Raw genomic sequence first — 24,925 nt, 5'->3', positions numbered from 1 at the left:
ACACAATTCCCCAACACTTACCACCTCAAAAGGCACTATCAACTGGCGTACACATGCAAACAAGTTCAAACAGATTTCACATTGCTAATATGGAACTAGTTTATCCCACAAATACACAGTGTCCCCTGCTGTGATGAAAGGAGACATGCCCAACATATTAAAGTTATGCTGAACAAAGAAAGAGATTTTAGGAAAAGACCCAACTGGTATAAAAGTACAATGCTAAAACATGCTCTCCACAGCACCAATGACTACCAAAGAAAGTAATATAGCCTTCATATTTAACTGCACCCTCAATTTGATATTCAAAAAAAAATGCAGAAGGAGGAGGAATCAGTGTCATATGCTGAAAATTATATTTGCTGATGAAGGCAATTATCAGAAGCCCAACAACCAGGATTTTCATAACCAGCTTCAGTCATTTCATAATATACAAATCTGCAACTTGGCTACAAGTATGCACCCCTGCCATACAAACAGAAAAAACTTCAGCTCTTTCTGCTGAATTAAAGTTTGATGTAAACACTAATAAACACTGTGGTTAAGGAGCTGTGTTGAAAGTTCAGCTGATAGTGTACATCAACCAAACATCAGTAGGAAACATTTTATGGGCAGACAGGCAAAAAAGTAGTTTTAGATTTCAAAATATCATCCTATCGAAATAATCAGAAAAAAAAGACTTGATTTACTCAATAAACTATGAAAAATTCATATAGCTATATTCAGTAATTTTAGAACACGCCAAATGCTTTTGTACTGATTTTGCAATTTTTAGTACAAATTAACTAATAATTATTACCAAAGGTTTTTTAAAGCTACACTTCAAAAACACCTTTCACTTTTAAAAATTTCAATTATCTAATTGCAAAAATGTCAAGGCTTCATTTTTCAAATTAAATAGGGATCTTCTACTATTGACCCATACTAATGCCACTTCTAATTTCAAAGCATGAATTATTTCTATTGAAAAATAATTTTGAGAAGAATTCCAAATCAAGTTCTACCATCAGCTCTTCTGAGGTTGAAAATAAATTTTAATTGTGTAGCTCAATGTGTTAATACTGTCTTTCTTTAAAAAGTTATCAATTTTCATAGAAAAATAAGAAAAATACTAAGCCATAAAGAGCTATCTGCAATATTTTTCAATTTAAAAAAGACTTGTTCCATGGCACTATTTTTCATTTTTTTATATTTCCATTTAGAAAAAAATCTTGAAAAATCTGTATATTTACCACCTCTGTAGAAATCTTACATCTGTTAATTTGTGCACACTAAACCTTTTGAAAGCATCCAGCTCAAATTTTTCAATTTATTTATACCTGACTTTTTACCCTTGTTTTTCCTATTCTCTGAAGCATTGATGTTCTTTTGAAGAAAACAGTCAAAACTGGCGAATATGCTCATTATTAAATACCTTAAGCATTACATATCCGGATATCTATACAGCATAAGAAGCCAAATAAGAAGAAATTTTACAGAAACTATCCTTGAAAACAAATTGATCTAATGAATTAACTGGAGTTAAGTCTCTACACAGATGTTCAAGAAGTTCAAGTAATTAGAGGAGCATGACACATAGAAAACAATAGCTGTCTCCTTTCTCATCTTGCTTTCTTGGGGTTTGTGCTATTGTTACTATTATACATTTTCAGGATTGTGCAGCTCTACCAGTTCTGATAGCCATGTCTGATTTTCAGTTTTGCCCCAGCAAAACCATTGCACCCATGAGTAACCGTCTTCCCTGGTTCCCTACAAGGGTCCGTTTCTTGCTCCCTGGTGACATCAGCGGTGGCCTCCTTGCCTACGTCAGGTGAGGTGTCTGACTGTTCAGGCAGCACTTGCTGCTCAAGCAGCTGCTCCTGTCTCCTCAGGGGAACGTCAGGAGGAGTATATTGATTCAGCTAATTCATTTTTAGGATAGTAAACGATTTTAATGGAGGAAAGATTTGTCATGACATGCATGCTCAGTCTGACTGGGGAATGGATCAAGGCCCCTTTATCAAAAATAGACTGCTTTCAAGGAAACCTTTTTTTTAAATGGCATGACCCAAATTCACTGTTCAGAAAATGTGGCTGACAAGGCTTTTCCCTTCGCAAGAGCAATGATTTCATTACGCTATCACTAACAGCTCTGTTTTCATATGAATAAGAAAAGGGGACATTTGCAGCTTTAAAATACAACATAAACTAATTGCAGGAAGATCATGCCGGACTAAACCAATAGCTTTCTTTTAATAAGATAACTGATATGCCTGATGAAATATCTACCTGGATTTCAGCAAGGTATTTCATACAATGCCACATGTGAAAAGGTTACTTAAAGTTGCAAATACATAGGCTAGCAGTGAAATGGAAAGGTGGATAAGGAATTGGCTAAAGAAGATAAAACACCAGGCTGAAAGACAGTTAACAGCCAAGATGCAAATTTTGGTACAAAAAGTATTTATAAATTGGGAATGAAAAAATTCGGATGGAAAAGTTTCTAAAACAAAGTCCAAGAAAAGATTTCTAACAGAAAAAGCAAAAACTTCTAAGATGGAGTTTACTAAGTTTATGATGCTAATACAAGAAACTCAGAGACCAGGAAGGTCCCTGTTGGTCCTGGGTTTCGAAACTTCTTACCCCTTATATTCTTTTATCAAATTCTGTTATCTTAACCCTCAGCGTATCAACACATTCTGTACATAGCCCATGCTTTCTTAAGGCACAATTATCTCCTGAATTACCTGTTTTGAATTACCTAAAGTAATATTCTTAGGACTTATCACTCATGACCTAAGTGATAAGGTCCCTCACCCTCAAAAGCCCATTTAAGCCATTTTCAGTGAAAAAGTAATCAATGCATTTCTTCACTACCTCTAGCTTTACTGTTGTGCCTTTTCTCCTTCTCTCATTCTTATTAGCTGCCTTTCTCAATTCTTCACCATTTCCTCCTGCTTTTCTGTTTTTTCTTAATACTCATTAACGCTTGTTAACACTGTTTTCCTTAGCAAATATGCGGAATGCCAATAGCAATGATTCACTCGTTTGCATACCTTGCCTGCCAGATTCACAGTTCAACTTTGCTTTCAGGAATTATCTTGTCTAAACCATGGATATCAATACTACAGATTTGGGAGAGACTACATAAATCCAAAATATATTTAAGCCTCTCTCCATTGTCCTCACCAGCTTGGAAAAAAAAAAAAAGCACTAAAAATGTAGTGTAGCACAAAATTAGGGGGTAAATATTCTGGTATTGTTCTTTCCATTTACATATTCTGGGTTTATCTGAAGTTCATCATGCCTATTTCTGGACTTCCTGTATATGGGTAAGACATGTATAATCAACTCCTAAACCAAATTTCTTTCCTGCTCTGTGTGCAGGTGTTCTGCAGGCAGCTGTTCTGCATGCGAACTAAAAATTAAAAAATATCCTTACCTTTTAGGTGCATCTGTGATAAGCTTCGCTCTGCTGGAAATCGCTCTTATATACATCATGCACAAGCCTTACAGGCTAAAAGACCAGTACCTAATAAAAAATTCAAAGTCACTGCACGTAATAGGTAATGAAGTGCTGGTTCTAGGCAGCAGCACAGGAACTTCAGGTGTTTGCTTAATATTCACTAAGCATATTCCTAAATAGTACATGCACATTTTTTAAAATTTCTTTCACATAATGCTGCACTTTTTTAGATCCTATAAAAGACACTTGTTCAATAATATCCACTAAGTAGCTGGGCCTGGGGAAAAGGTATCATTTGCACAAAAGAATTAGAAAGACAGTTAGTAGAAAATGACATATCTTTGAATACAGCACTCCAGTAAAATACTATAAGAACTTAGGCAAAGCAAGTTAATGTTTTCATTACTTATATTTCATTTGCATAAAAGAATTTGAATTATTAATTTAAACATATTTAAAGCCCAAATAGCACAGACAGGAACACATGAACAGGTTAACATGTAATGATCACATACAAACACTAAAAAATGCAGTGTGGTTAGTGAGCTTTTGAATTAGTGAAATAACATACATGAATAAAATAAAACATATATCTTGTTTTTAACAACTAATTTTTTTTTCTTTTCCTACATTTCTAGAGTCACTTAGTTTTCACAAATTTTTGCCACTGAGCTTTTGTGTACTGTCAATTTTTAAAGGAATGGTAAGTGCAGAAAATTAAAATATAGGTGGAGAAAGAAATAAAATTGTATACTAGGAAAACTATAGTATGAAAGAAACCGAGGTATGTTGAGATTACCAGCTCTCAAGATCAATAAAATCTTAACGTATGGCTCAACATTTAAAAAGTCTTTAAAATAGTCATTCACTTTTATAAAAATATATGTTGTTTTGGCTTATAAAAAGAGACAGTCCAGAGAGATTTTCATATAAAATAGCTTGCTGACAAAATTATTTTAAAATATTGAAAAATACTATACAAAAATGTAGGCTGAATCTGTCATTCTAACTCCACGAGGACAGTCTCTTCCTTAGTAAGAAAGCCTCTAACATCGGTAAGTCTACTTAGCAGCCTGTGAACAACGTGGCAGAATCTAGCCCTATTCTGTTCCCCTCACACAAAACTCAGAGATCCAGGAACTATCTGTCTCCCCTCAAAACACACTGAACCTGCTTGTTGTTTTCTTGCCTTCTTCTATAAGCAATAAGTTTAAGGAAATACACAAATGTGTGTGTGTGTGCATGTGTGTATGTATCTGTGTAAACCTCGAGGCATGAGAAAACACTATAGCAAAGGAAAACAAAAGTAGAATTGATTCGACTTAAAAATATTCAGGCAACAGATAGACTGCTTTTAAAGTCTTGGATTACTTTCCAATGTCCAGTACTATCCCTCACTTCTTCTCAAGGGAGAGTGAAAGAATTGCCTATTTTTCATGACAGGTAGGACCTCGAAAGACAGGTAATGGCCATTCTGCTGCAAGATCATATAACCACAAACTCTGAAAACTTGCTACTTAAGTTGAGCAATAATTTCAGGGATGTGTATTTTGAAAAATGGTTATGTTCCTCCATCTCACTATGACATCTTTCCATGGTAAGATAAACCTGATGTACACACATGTAAGATTCATACAGAAGAAATGCCATAAGGGAGAAAAACAGGAGAAAAGGCAACATCTCCATCAATAAGCAAACATGGGCCAGGCACAAGAAATATACCCAAACCAGTTCAGATGCAGGTAGAGCACTACTGTAAGTCTATTTTTGCATGCCCGTTTAAATTCTGTAAGCCTCCATAAATGCAGTTATCATTACCATTGTTGCCTTATCATTCTCAGTGATTGCTCTCTTTCAGTCAAGTACAAAGGCAGGCTGAATATAAATGTTTTGTCATAAAACTGCTATTCAAACAATAAAAAGGGTTATAATAGTACTAAAAAAATCACCCCCAGGGCTGCAGCACAGACTGGTAGTATGCATATTCAGGCAGCACAAAGCAGCTCTAGTCACATACTTCTACCCATAGGACTCTTCCACTGCATCTGTACTTAATATCAGCATGTTGCCAAAAGTGATCCAGATATTATCAGGTAGTCAAGATATACAGAACATTTTGGAATCTCATTCAATAAAAGGAACACAGTTTAATATTATTGCGTTTTTGTATTGAAGTCAGCAAATATCAACAAATTTAGCTTAAGGATTTGCCTTTAATTTTTAAAAAGAAAACTGCTTCAATTATGTTTTCTGCCTTTATCCAAAAATGCTTTTGTTGGTCCCAGGTCTAGCCATGTAGTGCCACCCAGGGGCCAACTGCAACATGGTTCAACACTGCCATCTTGCCAAATCGTCTCAAAAAAGCATTATGCAATACATCCCAGACCACCTTCTGCACAGGCTTAAGTATTCTTTTTAAAATGTCTTAGAGGCTTTGGTATCCTTTTTTGAGGCATAGAGACAAGAGAGGTAGGGTCAGGTCAGGCAAGGAAGGGTGAAAGAACATGTAACAGGCAAGGGACCACCAAAACAAAACAAACTAATTACTCCCATAGAGTGACAGGATGGTTATCTGATCCAAAAAAAAAGAAAAAAAAAAAAAGAAAAAAACCCCACAGGTAGAATTTAAAACAAAAGGTTTATCAGCACCAAAAGCCCACTGCCCTGGGTAAATGTGCTTCCTTGCAACAATAAAGACAAATAAAGTACTAAAAAAGGATAAAGCAGGAGATTACAGACCTAGCTGGGGTTTGATAAATGGCACTCTACTCCACTCTGCTTATTGTGTACTTCATACCTCGCTCTTGAATATGGAACAGAATTTTATTAAAGATTTAGCCACGGTGGTGGTGGTGACTGGCTCACAGTAATTTTCCTACAAAGTAGTTTAATCTATCACAGGGCAGACAGTGCACCTTCTTACCATGTATCATATCTGTCTATTGAGTAAGTGCTATCCAAATCCAATTTCTTTTCATTTTTGGAACCTGTGATGCATATTCAAGATACATTTTCTTTTTGTCTGTGGCCTAAATTAGGTGCTGTATAAAGAAAAAAAGAAAAAAAAAGTGAAGTAATAAAAAAGACTGGACTCTGGAGGCTACATTTCTCAGTGGGCATTTTCTTTTTTCCTTTTTTTTTTTGTGAAGATTCAGTGCAGTACTAATGATGCAAAACAATGGGCATGTATGGTTGTCACTGCACTCACGACACTGCTATGCACAGCCATATCTCCAAATCCTTGTCCCAGCTCTTACAGGTGAAACTTATAAAACCATGGCAATAAAGCCTTAACTTTCTTTCATATTTCAATGCTTGTTTTCTGTATTTAATTAAAATAACAATCAAAATCATTGTGCTTTATTTTACTGAATGATCTCAGGCTGGAAAAATTGTTGGTTTAGGCAATCATAAATAGAGTCTAAGGATTTAGAAATTATAGAATGATTCTTTCTTTTGCCCAAGCAAGCCTAAGTTACAGCTTCTAACAATTTCTCATTTTAACTGTAAATGACCTTATATGATTCAACAGGAATCTAAGAAATTAAGTACTTCTAGTGTCTGCTAATTTCTCATTTCTGATATGTATTTCCTCCCAGTCCATGGCTTTTGGTTTAGGGACCAAAAGGGGACCATTTTTCCATTTCCTTACTTCTGTATGTCTGCTGAGCATGTCTGCCAAACTGAGAGAGAAATTCAAGATGTCTAATCCAAAACTGATTGCTACTTCTAAAGGCCCCTTTTTTGGAAACTACCATTAAAATAGAATATAGTAGTCCTCTCAGATCTCAGCATGAAGAGCATCAAATCATAAAATATACAGGTAGTTCAACAAACTTTCCAGGGGCAACTGGAGGTGACGGACTTGGTCCTTTGTGGTTTGTATCCTCTGTGTATTAGAGTCTGATTCCATCCCCTTTGTTAAACCAGCACCTAAGGTCAGCATATGCATTTCGAGGTGATAATCAGAACGTTTAATCTAATAACATGTTTGAATTTATGCCTGCTACACTATGGGTGATTATCAGATGTTAAATTTACTGTGCCAAGAGAAAATAAATTTTATATATATGACTATTTTTTTACCTAGAGTAGCTTTCAAAGGGCAATCTTGGAAATGTGAGAGTCTTAGCCTAGAAGAACTAGCTGATATCATCAAATCTATTCCACCTTTGGTCCCATGGAAGGATCTTTTTCAGGTTGCATCAACAAGAATCTTTCTTTCAACTTCTTCTTTTTTTGACATATGCAACAGGCTGAAACAGTTACCTCTAACATGTTTTTTCACTTGATATCCACGATATATTTTTCTTTTGGACTTTCTGTTTCTAATCTCTGTCTTCTTATCACCATTTTTTTCCTTAATAATTTAAGCATCACTATCCTAGTGCCTGTAGACATACTCCCATTCAGGTCTGAGACTTCAACAACAGCAAAGACTACAAAAAATGGTGTTCACGTACTCAGTACTAATGATTTTCATTAGTCTCTGCAGAATGTGTGCATGACTAACAATTTCAGTCCATATTTCATCTTAGACAAGACTACTGAAAAAGCAAGTCAGGTTAGAGTACTCTGAGTTTGCTGAGAGCTTATTACACCCTAGAAGTTGTTCTCAAAGTCTTTCCTAATCAGTTCCCTGCCTCTACAAGGACAACACTTACACTCAGAGATGAATTGAAAGGATTGCCAAATTTTTCATTTTATCATGGGATTTCTTCCCTGATAGCATTACAGATCATATTTTTGTCTAGTGAACAACATACACTGTTAACATACACTTTGAATGAAAAAGCATACAGCTTAACCCTTTCATTTTCTACTATTTCAGTTCTTCCCATAGTGTTAATATTACAGAATCTCATTATTTCTTTGTTCTGATGTAAATCACTCAATGTCCTGTTTCTTCCAAGCTGACAGTTTAGCCATCTTTGACTGCAATGTCCACTACTGCTCCTATGAAGGGTATTCTCTGAGGTAGCAGCACTCATGTAGTGATGTCCTGTGGGAGCCTGAAAATAATTTCAAAGGAGTTGAAAATTGATGGAGTTCAATTCTTGCCATTTTTCCTCAAAAGGCAGGCTTTTCTAGACTTTTTATGTTTATTGAGGTTATAGTTGTGGTGCCTCTTTTGGTCTTCTAATGCCTTTCTGCCTAATGTCTTTTCCGCAGCACTGCATATCCTCTATCATATCCACAGCATCAGGGCACTGCCTACTCTCTCTGAGCATCTTTCTGGTCTTACTTTACTCTTACTTGGCAAAGTAAATGACTTTTTAAATTTGGATTGGTCAGCACCATCCTTCCGAAGTTTTCTGTCCAAAGTCCCAGACCATTTGGGTTTCAGAGAAAGGACTCAATTAGCTCCCCAACCTGCAATATTTAAATTTGCCTTTAAATAACTCCCAAACACTTTTAGAGTTTCATCTTTGCTTAGAAAATGCTTAGAAAAAACGTCTGTTTTATATTTATATGGACTGGAATACTCTTCAAATTTCTCTAATACAACCAGTTTTCTTAGCTGATTCAACTGAGAACTACTGAAAACATCAAGTTGTTATCATCCTATCAAAAGAAATAACACTATCACTTAATGTCTTTATTCTGAGGTATCTATTTCTTGCAGTTACATACTAGAAGTGCTGGTTAAACCTTATTCTGTTGTCCTACACATTTTGAGAGAATTTGTAATGGTTAGAGATTTAACAACTCTCTTTTTCCATCAAGGATATTTTCTCAGTTACTTGTGGTATCTTATCTCATTTTACTGGTGGTATTACATTTTCTTGAGGAAACATTCTGATCTATGGAGTTTGACAGAGGCCTGTATTATTATTATCTGAGTTGCAGTCGTTCTCCACTACACACTGCTAGGTACTACACACTATACTAACCAAGTACAATTTGCCATGGGCTTTCACAGCCACGGTTTCCCACAGACGGGAGCAAAAACTTGTAGATGATAGCAGAGACAAGATAACTAAAAAAAAGACCTTACACGATCACTGTCAGTAAGGATACTGTCCAGATAGGCAACAATATAAGCAAAGGTGAGCAAAACTAGACTTAAAGCTCTGCTTAGGTGAAATGTTACAGCACCAAGGAAGAAGGCTGCTCAGCTTCTATGCTGGAAGGAGAAACCTAACTGAAGTATGCCACTAACCTGAGGAAGACGATATGGGACAGTTGAAAAAGATACTTTGAACATGAAGAGCAACAAATATTTAAGATAAGAACTAAATAAATGAGCATCCTGACTTTCACAGTAAATATCCTGGCCCATGTAATTACAAATATGAAAAAAGAAACTGAGGAGAGAATAAGTCCAGGACCACCTCAGGCCAATCCAAAAGTTTTGAAAATCTGTCACTTTGGATATGAGAAAAATGCAATTGTACACGAAAGAGATCTATCAGCTTAGATACGTGCAGAAATAACTTGCTGTAGGAACAGAATTACAGGAACGTTGCAAGTCAGAAACACTGACAGCATGCAGGAAAACAAATCGCAAGATATCTGTTAGAATTAGATATGCCTTCATTTGCCATCACATTCCAAATGTTACATTCATAAAAAATTGGGACAATATCTGACCAGAAAGAAAAACTGGTTTAAATAGAAAAATTAGAAATCAATAATATAGTGAAGAAAAGTCTTACCGTACTTTAGAGTAGCTTTCAAACTGAATGATCAGAAAAACTGATTGGGCTACACTGGTATAGGATGAACCTTCATATTGCGTCAGAAACGCTGTATTTAACATGCACCTACTTTGTTGTCAAATACCTTCTTTGATGAATTATAATAGAATCACTGTCATTCCTGAGACAAATTAAAACTACATTTTTCTTTTCATTTCATATAGAGGTTGGTCTTTTTCTGCAGACATCTGTATAACCTTATAATTTTAAGTTGCAATGGTAACCAAGCACTAAAGCAGCTATTGCACACCCACGCACCTCTGGCTGTTTATACCTTCACTGGTTTGAGAAAAAACCTTGCTTCAGCCAGACTGTGGACTAATCCCTAAGGCCAGATCATTCTTTGACAAAAGCAGGAAGTACTGTCCTAGAATATTACTTCAGGCTAGCTGCCATATTTTAGCAGGTGTATAATATTTCTAAGAACCTGTTTTTGCATCCTTTGAGATGACAAAAAGCATCTCAAACATTTACCTATTCATCTAGTTTACCACTTAAAGATTTTGAAACCTAGGTTCCTTTTTGGAGTTTTTCATTATAAAGTATTTAGAACCTCCCTTTCCTCTCTGTTTTAAACCAATATATGGGTTTTCGTCCTGGCTCTTAATTAGAACAGTACACACTCCTCTCATTTTCAATAATTGGATCTGAAAAATGAGTTGCATTACTTCTTACTTGACAGAGGATGATATGAATTAGAGCAATAAGAAACTATATTGAAGCAAGAAAGACTTAAGATGAAGAAATCTCAACATTACACATCAGCAATCAAAGATGATATAAGATTGTTATTCTAAAACAATATAAAATCAACTATTAAACATTAGTTCAAAATTCAGGTTAAACTTTACAAAATCTAAACGTACTGAAATATGGACATACAGATACCATTTCAACATAAAGTCAAGTTTTCATCATGGCATACACCCATAATACAATCATGCGAAATATGTATTACAACCTCAAATAAGATCAAACTGATTTGTCTATTTCATAAAGTATTTACAGGCAATAGACCAAACCCTGTAAATCTCCTAAATCAGAGCAGCTTTCTCGAAATCTAGGTAGCACCATGGGTACTCTACATGGACTCTACCTGAGAAACTGACCAAGGAAATTTTTTTTTCTAAGTAAAAAATTATCTTTTTAATAATCTTTATTAATAGGAAATACTTGAAAATGTCTTTTAAAATTGTATTGATTTTCCCACCTAAAGCAAAAAAATCTCTGTTGGAGATCTAATTTGGGTACAAGGAACAGATATGCCAGATATGTAAGGACAACTGGCTTCACACTGTCCTTTCCCTTCTCAGCTACTTCTGTCAAGATTTATATCCTGCCATGTCCATGGCAAGCACATACTTCTTTAGCCTCCCTGCAGGATTTGGTTCCCAGTCTGGACCAGAAACACTGAGTAAGGCAAGCAAGACATTCAGCGTGCGACAGCTGAGCAGATCATGCTGCCTTGAGGTGGGGAGGGTCTACACTGCTCTCTAACCTGGATACCCCAAACTTTCAGTGAATGTTTGGAGCGCTTAGTAAGCAAAGGCTCAACATAATTGAAGAAATAAAACCCAGTCATTAAACATCACACACAGCCATCACAGTCAGATGCTACTCAAATAGTATGTATAATATACATACTTGGTCCCTCTGTGTTTGGCATGCAAGTAGGACTCTTCATCATTTGAGTAAAAGCTAGGAAGAAATTTTAAAACACAAATACGTTGATGTTGCTTAGACTCTTCAAAGGTTTTTTGAAAATTTTTAACATACATCTTTTCCCCTACAAAGGGAACATCACTCATTTACACAACAAGTAGGTTCAGCTGTTATAGTTATATAAGCAGTAAACAAAAACATGCAAAGAAATTTATTCTTGTTGAAAAACTAATAAAATCTAGGAGATATTCACAGACGCAGGAAGGTTCCCATGTACTCCTTGAGCTCATTTAGAAAGTGAATAAGGAAATTACCTCTTCTGCCTATGTATTCAATATCAGCTTTATCTAGAAACAGCATGGTTTCATTAGTATCTGTCACAACATTAGCATTATATTAGAAATGGCTTGAAGCCAATATCCCAGGTACAACAGTCCCAAACCCTGGGAAAGGCCAGATACAGGCTGTGCAACACAGAGCGCCTTTGCATCTTATGAGTGATGGTTTACTGCTGGAAAATTTTACTTTTCTTTCTTGGTCTCATCTGTCTAGGACTTTTTCATATAACCCATGGCTAACAATGTATTTTTCTAGGCTAAATTACTGAAGACATAATGATATTCAGAAAGTAAAAAAAAAAAAAAAAAAAAAGAAAAAAATCACTGAATTATATTATTGCTCAATATAAATATTTGCCCAGAAGTGTTTCTCTAATCAATATTTAAAGTGAGTCAAGGAAGTTTAATAGCTAGAACTTGCTCTCATTACATGTCATCATCCTTTATCTGATACCTTCTGAAGCTATAGACTCCTCAGAGGTTGGGAGAAAGCAAACAATTAATTTCACAAAATTTTCATAAGAAAAAACTTCTCATTTGAAAAAAATATAACAAAACTGGATTACCACTTTCATGCAGTCAGGATGGCACTAACATAATGCAATAATTTCTTTAATAATGAAATATGCTTTGATCCTATTATACATTTCAGAAATAATTATATCCTGTCAAAGCACAAAAGAAAATGAAAATACAAATGGTTCACAAACAAAAATCACTGTAAATCATGAGCACTACATGGATATCTATTTAGGACAAAGACTGTACTTAGGGAGTGTGTGTATATATGTGTGCACGTGTGCTCATGCACACATTGTTGTGGTGCCTACCAGAAATGACTCCTGATTTGGTGTCTGCTGTTTCTGCCCATATGCCATTGTGACAGCCCTGTGCTGAAATCCAAGTTAAATCTGTATTTGCACTACAATTTTCAGTGTACCAATGAATAAAACATATTGCTGCTTTCCTTCAGTTATGAAGATATCTTCTATTTTGTAAAAAGTGTTACCAAACCCTCCCATATGAACATGATATCGAACCTCTTTGCAGCATGAGTCACTGATGAGAACGAGCATTGAAGAACTAGACGACAGACACTTAAAGTACTAAATAATTTACTTGCGGCGTACTTGTCTCTCACAATGCCAGCTCTGAATAGGGAAACCAAAACACTAGCTGCTACCCTAGACACTGACTGAAACAAAGGTCTCTGCCCCAAACTGTTTACTATGAAAGCACAAGACCAACAGAAACTCTTAGTACTGAGGGACAGATAGCAAAGCCAAGGAAACAACACTATCAATGGAATAGTCAGTAGTCTCTAAATACCAGCCGGGTTTATTAATTACAAATTATACCGTGAATGTGCTATTTTTAGGCTCAAATGCTGAAAGCTGCCTAGGGGAAATGAATGCCTAATTTCTGCAGGAGCTCTGTATCCAAATCAAGTTTTCTAGATAATTTTGCATACATCAGTTGAATTTCTAGGTAAAACAGAAATATTTTTGAACCCACATAAACACACAGACTGCGATTCACTTCACTCATTAGTAGATTAAGTGATTATAATTTTTTTTGAAACTCAATGCAAAAAAATTATCTGCATTACCTCCCCAAAGCTTAAATACGTCTTTTAAAAAATGTTTAACACTTGAAAGTTCTAGTTAATGCAATATTTTCCATGTAAAGCTTGATCTGCTGTGGCGAATTACCAAAGATGGCACAGACCTCTCAGATCAGCAAAAATCAAATGAGCATTTTTAGTCTCAAGGGCCTTTTGTTGTGAAACTGGGAAAAATACATTGGCACATAGGTACAGTTACTCCACTGCTTTCTCTGCTATCATACTTTTGCTTTGGATGACTACAAGAGTAGTGACAAGCTTAGCATAAAGATGAGACAATCAAGAGTCAGGAAAACAAAATAATTAGAAAAAAATTACCTAAACCAAAACTAAATGAAACAAAAGCCACTACATATCATCAATAAAGAGAATTTCACGTGTTCTGTTCTTAGCATTGATTAATTATGGCAAGTGTGGTTTAGGAAAAATATTTAAGAAAATCTTTCAAGAATCTTGAAGTAAATTATCTTATGAAGTCAGATGATGTAGTAGTGATACTACTAGACTGGAAACCTGGAAGGACTGCTGCTGACTACTACTCATTTTCACTGTGTTAAAACAAATGTCATCTTCTATTTCTTAGTGAATGTAGTAGTTTTTACCTATGCCTTAGCAAAACAATGCACAAATTCATTCTTACCTATGCCACGCTTTTAGATGCTCCCATAAAATGTGATTTGAAAACCTGGGTTCAATACACTACTAGACTGCAGTGGCCAACATTGCTTTTTGGCCATCTGCTTTATGGCCAACATTGACCTCGCTATTTAATTTCCCATTGCCTAAATTCTTCTCTGGCAATGGAGATAATACTTTCTTTCCCTCTACTTCTATACTTCTTCCATACAATACTATACTTCTTCTGTACATCATTACATTGGAGGCTGGAAGAACCAAAGGACTACAAGAATACGTGTCGCAAAGATACAGATATAACGGCATCATTCAGCCAGAGCTTTAGCTGTGTTAAAGTGGATCCCTGTTCTGTTTTGGACTCCAGATAAAGGTAAGAAAAATCAATACTGAACTTACCTATCATGAAACAAGCATTCTCGACCTCTTCAAGATAACACCACTTAAAATTATTTAAATTTGCACATCGCAAATATTAGTCATGTTTAACTGCTGTCCAGCTTGGCCTTTGTTGATGTTTTCCAGTCAGACCACAGATGTCAAACACCAAAATAAGTTCAGCTGTCTGAAATTGGGATGCAAGGCACAGGGAATAAGAGATTACACAAGAATGCTATTTTTGCAATATACGGAAGGATTAAGTGCTATATAGTAATATAAATGTACTAATAATGCCAAGAACAAAGGAGGGAGAAGAAAGGTAAACTTGGATTTTTAGCACTGTTGTTAAATTGGATAAACGTCCAGAATCTAACTCAGCACAAAGTGACCCCAATAGTGAGAGAGGCGTGTGGGACAAGCCAGAAAGAAACTACAAGTAGCAGAGGGGCAAAAAGGTGTCCCCTTGGCCTCAAACTATTAATTAGCAACTAGCAAAGCTGTACCACAGATTCACTGCTCCAGCATTCCTCCTCCAGAGGTTGCTGCTAGTCTGCCTCATTATCATCTGGATGGAAAACAACACTCTTTCCTGGGAGTTCTCTGCAACAGTCTTATTGATTAAGTTCCCACAGTGTTAAATCATTCTGTAGCTTCCACTCCATTCTGCCTACCTTCCCACCCCTGAATAATAAAAGCTTTGGTGGATTTATGGGGGTGGTGCAGTAGTTGAGGAGCATTTGATAAACACCATAGCATAATATGGTTTCTATTTATGCAATGCCCTTAGCTTCAGAACATTTCACATGCCAAGACCGTATTTAAAAAAGCAAAATTAAACTAATCTGACTTTGTTCTTGCCTGTATACTGCTTCTGTTACCCTTAGGAATCTCTGCCAAACACATCGAAATGTGTCCTTTCCTGGCTGTAGTGAATTTGAAATTACAAGGAAAAAAAACTAGTAAGGCAATGATGGCTCCTTTTTCATCATCCTTCAAGCTAGAGTTACCCAACAACTTCAAAATACATTTCTGGCTATTTTTTCACAGGCATACGTCTGAGATATGCAAATCTATGTAACACAATTTAAAAAAAAAAAAAAGCAAGAATGAAAATTTAATTTCTACTAGAAATAAAACTGAATTATCTCTCATTGTGAAAGAACCTATCCAGAATCATGGATCCTTATGTCACTGGAACAACAATAAAGCCTTAGGCTTAAGATTACTATAGGCTTGGCTGTGTTATTTTGGAACTGGGGGTAACTGGAGATTTTTTTGGAATGGGTCATGCATTAAAGAGACACTAAGGGTTAAGTTTCCTTAGAGGACCCAGGCAAGGGAAGATGCAACTTATCCAAATGGACCTTGAGCTATCCTGAGGGCAAGTGGGCTGACAAAGAAGCCTCGGGAAAGATGTTCTGAAAGTGTAAAACTAATGATTATTACCCAGAAAAAAAGGTTGAAAGTGACTGAAACCACTACTTAAGAAAAGACCAAGATAAGTGTATGTTAGAAAGGAGGAAAAAGGAAAATGAGGCTGGACCAGCTTTTTGGCAACATGACCAAGTGACAAATTTCAGTCAATAGGGGTTTTCAGTTGAAAACAGAATATTTCTCATTCAGCAAAAAAAACCCCAAAACAAAACATAAGGTCTGTTACAATAACCAATAGCTATGGCACTTTAAAAATCCTACAAGAGGAATTCTTGTTATGCATAGAAATGTTTTCTTAAGTAAAATATTAAGATTTTGTTATTAACTCAAACTGAAAATGCACCATTTTGAATTCCAATCTGCATTTGTGAAATGCAGATTTCACAAATCTGTGTATGGGGAGGGACTAGAGTTCAAGGTTTTTACTATCTTTTTCATATTACTGACCATTAATGTAACAACCTCACTGATCAGCTTTTATTCTGCCCACGGTTGCACATCATATGATTTCTAGTACCCTACTGCCAGCAGCAAGTAGATTGACTCCCTCCAGCCAAACAGCACGGCATCCTTTCTCTTTCCTACAATCATTTTTAAACAAGCTAGATGTTGTCACAAATGCACCTCTTAGGCATGTTCAGCTGAGGGAGGCCAGTGCCTGCTGTTCACCCAGTGGACTCTGCCCTGTAGCTCCAGGTGTGTTGTCGGGAGCAGCCAGCAGGAGCTGAGCCTGCAGCGAGGACAGTGTTCTTCCTCTTCTGCAACCAAAGGGATATTTTTGCTTTCTGCATTTCTTTCTGCCTGGATTAATCCATTATTGAGAGGAAACATATTCCCAGAAAAAGAGGAAGAAAAATTGCTGATACTCTTAAGTTACCAGGCACTTACGCTTCGATTCAACAGGTGAAGGGTAGCACTGCAGGAAAGAAATTAAACAACTACACTGAAATGAGTTTGATATGAAAAATGGAAATCTCAGATAACCAATATGCTCTAAACACAATAAAACCTGTGGCAGGAACATGTGTGTTATTTCTAATATCCCAGCTTATTCCCACTACTAATAGTTACACCTTGCTACCTAATGAGAGCAACAGGTTTACTTTGATTATTTGAATTTTACTCCCTTCCCCCCCACCAATTCTTGTATTGTGCCCACTTCATTAGTTGTTAAACTTTAACCAGGATAACAAGATAATGTTATCTTGTTGTTATGTAAATAACAAGATTTACATCTTGTTTGCCTCTCAGTATTGTTTGTGAGGAGCATATTTTCTTACCCATGCCTACAGAAAGTACTAACTTATTCCACAAAAGTTCCCACTGATTTCAATCCAAAAGCTCAGAGAAAATTGCTAAATAGAATTAGTGAAAGCAGAACTTTTGCATTAGTTATGCATTTAGCTTTAAAAACAAAACAAAACAGAGGTATGCTCTGTACTTCTTAGTACTAAACATATATATGCATTACTCTAGCATTTACAAAAATTAGTTAAAAGTTATCCACTGGAAATATTTCAAATATTTTAAGTCAATTCTTAGCTACCAAAGCATATTCACACTCAGTCCTTTGCAGATTCTTCTTTATTTTACAAAGTAATATTACTGGGAAGACAGTTCTCAAAGCTACAGCTGTAACAGTGATGAAATATTTGCTTGATGAGTATGTGTGTTTCCACTTCAGGAAGTGCTCTCAAAGAGGCAGGGTCTCTGGATCAGAAACTATGATCCAGTATGGATTTGTCCTGGGAATTATAATAAGGTTCAGATGAAAGTTCTACAGCCCAGGCTGGAGGTTTCAGCTGAACATAATTACAACTTTTGGTAAAAGAGAGAATTTACCAGGAGACCATCCAATAATTAGGATGTGAAAAAAGGCCATAAGGAAAAGATACAGTTTCCAGAATTCTATTCTAAGAATAAACATGAAACTGAAATGTTTCTATTACTTTGCAGAACTGAACATAATATTTAACATATCTGACCATTACATTTTCTTAAATAACATTCTCCTAGTTCTCAAATAAATAAAACAGGAAATGTAAAAAACCATTTTCAAACAGCAAGCACAGGTTGATATTCATCCCATGTAATTTTATCCATCTAAAAGTTAAATATTTAGTGTAAGATAAGTTTCCAAGACCTACTGAGCAGGCAGTGAAGAGAAACATGCCAGTGTTTGAAGAGCCCATTCTACAGTTCATACACTGTCTGTGGAATATGACTATGATCTGTTACCAATGAGCTGTTTTCTCCCTCTCTCTTTCTCTCTTCTGGAGGACTACATGTGCAAAGACATTTTTGGTTTGTTTTGCTTTTTTTTGTTATTTGTTTGCTTTGTTTAAGTTTTGATCTGCTTTTCCATTGGAGTCGGTGAGATGGATTGCCCTCTGAAGATGCCCCTCTTTCTCTATATTGCCTGCCTGCATGGCTTAGATAAAATGCTTAAATTTGTGTAAGCCACTTTTAGTTACTTTGAGTAACTAAAATGTAGTAAATCTGACTCACTGACAGGTTCCAAAATACAGTAGTTTCTTTATCAAAATTTCAAATCATTAAATATACCAATTATCAATATGTGATGCTGGTTTTAGTAGATGCCAAAAAGAATAGTTGTTGGCCAAATGTCACGATATTTTTAACAAAGATCATTTTTAGGAAGTTGAGTTATCAGAACACAGCGAGGTCAGTAGGATGATAAACAGTGAGTCGAGTGCAACTTCTGCAAAGGACCACCTAGCCGAATGGTCACAGGCAGGAAAATGTACAGTTATAAATAGTTATTTATACAGTCTAATGCAAGTAAATAGGTAACTGGGAGCAAAAACCCACATATTTTTCTTTGAAAAGCAGTATTACAGGAAATTATAAATATCTATCTCAGTATACTTTCTTCATGCAATGTTGTGGCACTAACAGTTAACAAAATTCTCATACATCACAAAACAGAAGCAAGGAAAAGTCTCTCTATGCAAAATTTTGGTGAGACCACTCTTATAACACTTATTCACACTGAAAAGAATGTGTGAAGTAGAAAACTTAGAAGAAAGCTACATAAGTGATGCAAGGTTATAAAAAAAAAAAACAGAAATATGGGACTGAAGGTGCTCCAACTAGCTTATCAAAGGGAAGGTCAAAAGTGTGGGTATTTACAAATGGAAAAAATATATCAGAGAAACAGCTTAAAATACACTTCATAAAAACTTTGAAGGACACTTTTTCATGCATAGGGAGTGGAAATGAATTCTTCAAGTGTGAGCAGGCAGGCCAGAGATGAAAAGTTAAGGAAAAGGAAAATTATCAGTGGTATGATGCATGCATCCTAACGTGGGAATCTAAAACTGCAACCAAGTTTAGGTTCTCTTTAAAATTAATGGGAAGAGCCAAGCACCTTCAGAGGACAATTCATCTCATCCTAAACAGAAGCCTGAAACTACATGGAATGCATCTGGTCATACCCGTTTCTCTCCTCTCACTAGAATAGGAGCAAAAATTACTAGCTCAAACTGAGATGTCTATGCTTTATATGTCCAAAGTTAGGTGAGATGTATCCCAGCCTGTATTACTTTTTAGAGCCAGACTGTCTTCAGGAGTTGCAGTGTTGTCACCAGAAAACTAATAATCTGTATTTTTCTTTCTCCTGGGGAGGAAACTTTATCCCCTTGCCTGAGTATGAGAGTGCTGAGAGAAAGAAAGAGGGAATCTTTCAGTAGCTTAGGGCAGTAGTGCATAATCACTAGATTTTTCATTTCAGCTTTCAACTTGAAATTACAGATCTAACTTCCATTTGTGACTGCTATGACTGTACTGAGATTAGCATTTACCATATCACTTTCTACAGCTGGTATCAGTGAAAATATTTATGCACACAGTGAGAGGAGAAAAGTATCTGCCAAAACCTGTGGGTGCCACTAAAAACAACATTTCTTTCAAATCTGTGTTTTTGTACAGTGCACAGCACAATGGTACTCTGCTTACAGTTGGAAATATCAGGCACTTCCATAATAAAAAAAAAAAAAAAAGTAAAAATAATTATTGCCCTGTAGTAGTAATTATATCTAGAGCAAATTAGGCATTATAAGTACAACAGAACATCAGTTATGCCACCTCAGTGGGGTGAGAGATGTTGACTTTCTAATGAAGCCCCCCTGTAAGAGATGTAGCTGTAAAGTCTAGTCTTAACTTTAAGCTCTCCTTAGATTTTCAATAAAGAGATATAGTGCACATGAAAATAAAACCAAGTAAAATACGAACATGCAGAGCTCCCTTAGGCTTAGCCTACAGATAGTAAACCAGTGTAGAGTTTCAAACACTATGATGGTAGCAATCATTCTTAGATCCTTTATTCACTTGGAGATGATGGGGTGCTACCAGAGCCAGACAACTAAAAACCAGATGGGTTGTGAAGTCTGTGCTAGGTCTTCTCAATATAAATTGCTGAACGAACTGTTCCTTTGTACCAACATTTGGCAGAGAATACTTTGGGGGGTTTTAATTGCCATTGCTACAAACCATAGAAAGGTTTGTGTGACGGTGATGGAATGCTGACCTCACTGAAGAAAGACCAGTTTTACCTTAGTTAATGAATAATAGTTGCCATTTTCTGTAATTGTTCCCCCCCCTTTACTGTCACAAATGGTCTTATGATAATAATCATAGTATATAATCTGACACAAGTGCTCTTAAAGAATTTTCTAGTAAAGGACTGCAGCCTCTGTGGGAGGTAACTGTCGGAATTATCTTAAACCACTACCTGTCTTCCACTACAATAGAAAAGGCCTTTAATCGAAATAATCCTTTTTCAAACGAGCAACTTTTTTTTTTCCCTCTGCAATTCACTCATCTTAAAAAGAGCACTATAGCTTTTGTGCATAACTTAATTCATTCTTCAAGACAAGTACAAAATTTGTCACTGACATTTAGCGCCAGCCGTAGGCAATGGATAAAATGAACTAGTTAGCAATTTAACCTGTAAAAAAAACAGAGTGGGATGAACAATTTTCTGCCATCAAAGCAAATGGCTAACATTTAGCAAGATTTTATTTTTATTTTTCAGCCCATCCCATCCTCAAGAAGAAAGAAGTCAGGCTAACATTTTTTCTGGGTCCTAAATCTTCCTCTCAGCCTATTTCTTTAATGGTTTAAAGTAAATGACTATCCAGAGGATAATTAGGCACTGTGCTGTCGCATCGTGTCAGGTCACAGCTGGATTTAGTCAGCATTAACCTTTGGGGAGAATTGGAATATCAGTATCATTTAAAATTAAAGACGTGTAAGCAGGCATTTCTGGAGATGTTAGAAAAGTAATTGTCTGTAAATTGTTTGACCTTGAGATTTAATTGCATGCACAACACACATTCTAGCAAGAACCCTGGACTGTGTTCATTCTCTTTCACCTCCGTACCTCTCACTTTGCAGAACCCATTAAGCTACCTGTGGATTTTTCTGTAAAATATTAAAGATTGTTTTATATTGAGAACAAAAGCTTTTAAGCAAGACCTCTTGAAACAAAACTCTTAAATAGCTGTAGTATAGACCTCACCTATTTCAATTTCAGTCTTTTTATACACTTAGAAATGTTTATATATACATAGAAAATACTCCTACTAAAGAGCTATGCTTAATTTTTATTCCCCCTTTTTTTTTTTTTACTAACAAGTTTGCATATTATGCCTTATTCCCTTTTTCCCTAATGAGACAGCTTATGCTTTCAAAGTCCCTCAAGCTAGGCAAATCTCTCCACTGCTTCCACTGTTAATAATGAAACTTCATAATTATACAAATCCAAGGTGGCCAATCAGCTTCTCGGGCTGAGCCTTCGGGTACCTCATGCATTATTTATGTGGCACTCGGGCCTGTGAACTCACTTGCTTATATTAGAAGCCTAATTAATATTTAATCACATGTAGAGAGGGCACACAAAGCTGTGTTAGTCCCCGAAAGAAGTGCAAGTAAAAGTGTGCACAGGTGATTGTTTGCTTTTTGTAGTGTGTGTATGCGTGTGCATGCTATAATATGCACACTCAGACACACTGATTAGAAATACTCCTCTCAGATTGGGAACGAGAAAATTCTTTGAAGAGACTAACATATGCTGATAAAGACATACATAGTTTTGATCCTGACTGCAAAACGGCTTTTTCAGGTGATGCTGAAACCAGTTGAGACTCTCCATGAAGATTTCAGCATATGAAAAACAACGCCAAGGAGAACTGTTTAGGCTTCTTGGTTGAGGAATCACTTTCTACATGTCTACAGACATCCTTTCTATATTCCTGGGGGCAGACTCTCCATTCACACTGGCACTAAGTCATCCGCTGCAAAGCGGTTCTTGTTTTTATGACAGTCCATGAGAAAAAGTAAAAATACCTCCAAGTACCCTCACTTTCTGGGTACATATCATAACCATCTCTTCCCCGGCATGAGAATGCTGGATAATCCCAGCTGCTAGCTTGTACGGAGAAGAAAGTTCTTGAAACAACCTTAGTTATGATGATTTAAGTTGTAGAAGATGCCACTTGTTACTGGATATTTTTCTAGAAAACTTTCATGTCAGTTGATGCTGAATTATTTTCATCCTCACCTATCATTGTGCCTCTACCTGCAAAATCCTCACTTGTCTGTTACTTCCTTTTTGTCTACACAGACTCTGACAGATCACGCTACAGTATGAAATCTTTTTGATGGGAAGGAAAAGAGATCCATATCTAGAAAACTGTCTGAGTACACAAGTCAAAGCAGTGAGAAAATGATCTGTCTTATTATTGTAAATTCCACTTCGCACGATGTAGTTTAATATTAAACAAAATGTTTCATCACATTGATACTACTATTATTTCAACCAACATTTCCAAAGCCATTAACTTTTCTGAGTTTTTATCTTCTTAGACCATTGCAATCTCTCCCCACCATTGTGCTATTGCTTTTAAGGCAGACAATTAAGGACTTCATCTGAACTTCCTCTTTAAAACATTGCTTTCATTTGTATTTTCACTAGCATTGTCTCCCCATAAACAGTAGCAAATAGGACTTATGGACTTTATTCCAGAATCTGCTATTAAAGCATTAATGTGTCCCTGAAATAATTGATCTTATCAATATATAAAATGGCTGTGATAACCAGAGCTGGAAAAAACCAAGAAACTTTAGTTTGGTGGTCAGAAGAAGAGAATTAGGAAGAAAAAGAGTGAGGACTCTGGGTAAGGACACTGGTGAGGCCACACCTGGAGTACTGCATTCAGTTCTGGGCTCCCCAGTACAAGAGAGATGTGGAGCTACTGGAGGAAGTCCAGTGAAGGGCCACTAAGATGATTGAAGGGACTGGAGCGTCTCTCCCTTGAGGAAAGGCTGAGAGAGCTGGGACTGTTCAGCCTGGAGCAAAGAAGGCTCAGGGAGGACCTTATCAACGTGTACAATTACCTGAAGTGAGGGAGTGAAAAAGAGAGCGCCAGGCTCTTTTCAGTGGTGCCTAGTGACAGGACCAGAGGCAGTGGGCACAAACTGAAACACAGGAGGGTCCCTCTAAACATCCTGAACATCAGGAAACACTTTTTTCACCATGACGGTGACTGAGCCCTGGCACAGGTCACCCAGAGAGGTTGCAGACTCTCCATTCTTGGAGATATTCAAAAGCTGTCTGAACATGGTCCTAGGCAACTGGCTCTAGGTGGCCCTGCTTGAGCTGGGGGGTTGGGCCAGATGACCTCCAGAAGTCCCTTCCAACCTCAAACATGCTGTGAGCCTGTGACAATTTTTAAAAAATTGTCCAGAACAAAATGTAAAATTTGTCTAATATTTGGCATTTCCTTTTATTTTTTTTTTATTTTATAAATTCTAATTTTAAAATGAAAAAGCAAGAAGTTTACACATTACAAGAAATATTAATTTTTGTTTGCTGGGATATTTCACTTTGAAGACAACACTGTGCAAAGTTCCTACTCTTCTCCCAACTTAGTTTTGGTTGAAACTATTCTCTGAACATAAATCGAAGACGTGAATATTTTTAGTTACTTCAAAAATCCATGTGAGTAAAATTTGTTGAAATCATGTCTCACAGCTCTGGTGGTATTGATCCAGGTTCAGAAACTCTGTGAAACTTTAAATTGGTAAGGAATCTTTACAGTCTTGAATGAAGCGTGCTACACAAATAAAAAGTATTATAATTGTTAAACAATTAAGTGAAGTACTGTAAAACATAGCAACGATTCTTCAAGCGAAGCAATCCTTCCTTCTCCTTCCAGTCTCACTTCTCTCTTAAAATCCAGACTCCAGAGCTTAAATCTGTCATTACATTAACTTACAAAGTAAAACAGCCTATCAATGCAGCCTCAAAACTAAGTTGGATCTCAGTGGTGCCAAATACTTCTTGTAAAACAAGAATGTAGGAAACTGTATGACTTCCTATGTTTGACATCAAGTTCTTAAAATCAAACTGCTCTTAAGAAACCATGAACTGCCTCTTGAGGCATCACTTCCACTTGCTACAGAGGACCTTCCATACTAAATTGACAGAAATAAATGAGTTGGCCCACCATGCACTCTGTACCATTCCATGTATGTAATATATGCACACACGATATATTGACATCAGTTTGCTAAACACCTCTGGCAATCACTGAAAAAATAGACATGCATATATTAGCTCAGTAATATGTTTTAAATTAAACCAAATTCCAATTTATCTTGATTTTTTTTTTTCCTTTCAGGG

At 36.3% G+C, this 24,925-nt stretch overlaps 1 long non-coding RNA gene across 2 annotated transcripts in view; it reads right to left on the bottom strand.

Annotated features, from left to right (window-relative positions):
* LOC143158996 (uncharacterized) overlaps positions 1–24,925 on the bottom strand; it is a 153,790-nt gene that overhangs the window by 68,692 nt on the left and 60,173 nt on the right. The window contains exon 3 of one of the 2 annotated variants that reach the window (XR_012995088.1): positions 3,422–3,511. The exons of the other annotated variant lie outside the window; for it this stretch is intronic. This is a non-coding gene — a long non-coding RNA (uncharacterized LOC143158996). The remainder of the gene's footprint in view (positions 1–3,421; positions 3,512–24,925) is intronic. 2 annotated transcript variants of the gene reach the window in all.

Source organism: Aptenodytes patagonicus, chromosome 3 (genome assembly GCF_965638725.1).
Source record: "Aptenodytes patagonicus chromosome 3, bAptPat1.pri.cur, whole genome shotgun sequence".
NCBI classification, from domain to species: Eukaryota; Metazoa; Chordata; class Aves; order Sphenisciformes; family Spheniscidae; genus Aptenodytes; species Aptenodytes patagonicus.
Note: the sequence above shows the minus strand (reverse complement) of the source record. Positions and strands in the feature narration are given on the sequence as shown.